General features: G+C 36.2%; 1 non-coding gene across 1 annotated transcript; it reads left to right on the top strand.

The window, feature by feature from the left end:
* The first annotated feature begins 475 nt into the window (after positions 1-475).
* LOC143642953 (U6 spliceosomal RNA) lies at positions 476-582 on the top strand. The gene has a single exon (XR_013156012.1). It is a non-coding gene; the product is annotated as a U6 spliceosomal RNA (small nuclear RNA).
* Positions 583-2,436: the final 1,854 nt, after the last annotated feature.

The raw sequence follows: 2,436 nt of genomic DNA, 5'->3' as shown, positions 1-2,436 counted from the left end.
CTCTCAACCTCCTATTGAAAGTGAGAGGTCTTAATGTGCTCAGACAGAGGCACAAGGACAACTTCTGCTCCTACCCACAAGACCCCAGACCTTCTGAGAGTGTGAAGAATTTGCAGAGGGGGCTTTCTGTGGCTTTCAAAGATGATCCACTTTTAACTATTTCATGTGTTTTCATCCCATTTATTCAGAGTCGCCTGGGTCTCTATCCTGTGCTGGGAAGGGATGGGGTAGAATCAGAGACTTAAAAAGTATCTAGTGCTGGGGGTGCAATGGTAGTTCAGTGGTAGAATTCTCTCCTGCCATGAGGGAAACCTGGGTTTGATTCTTGGTCGGTGCACTTCCCAAAAAACAATCAAAATGAGCAAACAAACAAAAATTCAACAAGTGGTGCTGCAATAACAGAATATTCATACGGAAAAATAATGAAATGTGACCCCCGCCAAATCTCATACAAAAAAAAGAAGAAAGTAATCTAGTGCTCACTTCCACAGCACATATTCTAAAATTGGAATAATACAGAGAAGATTAACATGGCCCCTGCACAAGGATAGCATGCAAATTCATGAAGCATTCCATATATTTAAATTCCATTCACAATAGCAACTAAAAGAATCAAATATCTAGGAATAAACTTGTCCAAGGATATAAAGGATCTGTACACAGGAAACAACAAAATATTGCTGAGAGAAATCAAAGAAGACCTAAATAAATGGATAGATATTCTATGTTCATGGATAGAAGGCTAAATGTCATTAAATGTCAATTCTACCCAATTTGATCTACAGATTCAAGGTAATACCAATCAAAATTTGCTTTGCAAATTTAAGTTAGTTATTAAATTTGTTTGGAAGGGAAAGAGCCCTCAAATAGCTAAAAGCATCCTTAAAAAGAACAATGTGGGAGGACTTATACTTCTTGACTTTAAAGTTTATAATAAAATCACAGTGGTCAAAACAGCATGGTTTTGGCACAAAGACAGACATGTTGACCAATAGAATTGAATTGGGAGTTCAGAAATAGACCCTCAGATCTGTGGTAATTGAGTTTTGACAAGACCCCAAAATCCATAGAACTGGGACAGAATAGTCTCTTCAATAAATGGGACTGGGAGAACTAGATATCCATACCCAAGGGAATGAAAGAAGACCCTTACCCTCCACAGCATATACAAAAATTAACCCAAAGTGGATAAAAGACCTAAATGTAAGAACCAGTACCATAAAACTGGAAGGAACTGTAAGGAAACATCTTTAAGACCTAGTGATAGGAGGTAGCTTCTTAGATTTTACATCCAAAGCATAAAGCAATGAAAGAAAAATTTAAAAATGGGGAACTCCTCAAGCATGAATAATTCTGTGCTTCAAAGAACTGTATCAAAAAGGTGAAGAGGCATCCAACTCAATTAAATATAATATTTGGTAACCATACATCTGATAAGGGTTTGATATCCAGCATATATATAAAAAAAATCCTACAACTCAACAATAAAAAGGACTAACAACCCAGTTATAAAATGGGCAAAAGATACGAATAGACATTTTTCCAAAGAGGAAATACAAATGGCTAAAAAGCACATAAAAAGATGTTCATCTTCACTGGCTATTAAGGAAATGTAATCAAAACCACAATGAGCTATCATCTCATGCCCTATAAGAATGGTTGCTATTAAACAAACAGGAAACTACAAAGGTTGGAGAGGATGTGGACAAATAGGAACACTTATTCACTGCTGATGGGATTGTAAAATGGTACAGCCGCTGTGGGAGACAGGTCAGAGTTTCCTCAGAAAACTAAATATTAAGTTGGCCTACAACCTGGCAATTCCACTACTCAGTTTACACCCAGAAGATCTGAAAGCAAGGACATGAAAACAGACATTTGCACAGCAATGTTCATAGTGGCATTTTTCACAATTGTCATCAGATGGAAGCAATCCAAATGTCCATCAAGAGATGCATGGAAAAACAAAATGTGTATATATCTATAAAATGCTGTAGTAAGAAGGAATGAGGTTCTGAAACATGTGACAACATGGATGAACTTTGCAGACATAATGCTGAGTGAAATAAGCCAGAGACAAATATTGTATGATTTCACTTGTGTGAGCTAAGTAGAATATGTAAACTTAGAGTCTTAAAATGCAGAATATAGGGTACCTAGAGGTAGAAGCTAGAGAAGGGGGAGCAGTTACCTAAAATGCACAGAAGTATTAATGAGGTTGAACTTAAATGTTTGGGCCTGAGTAGAGGTGATGGTAGCTCATTATTTAGATTATAAGTAACAGTGCTGTATTGTAGGAAAATTTGATTGAAAGTGATAGTTTAAAGTCATTGATGCCACCAATTAACACTACAAATATAAGTAAGTTGTTGCATGAAACTACTACAAATGTAAAAATAACAATAATTATAAAGGGATATATGGGGAAAACATAGC

This window comes from Tamandua tetradactyla, chromosome 7, assembly GCF_023851605.1.
Source record: "Tamandua tetradactyla isolate mTamTet1 chromosome 7, mTamTet1.pri, whole genome shotgun sequence".
Taxonomy (NCBI): domain Eukaryota; kingdom Metazoa; phylum Chordata; class Mammalia; order Pilosa; family Myrmecophagidae; genus Tamandua; species Tamandua tetradactyla.
This window is presented reverse-complemented; position numbering and strand designations above follow the sequence as displayed.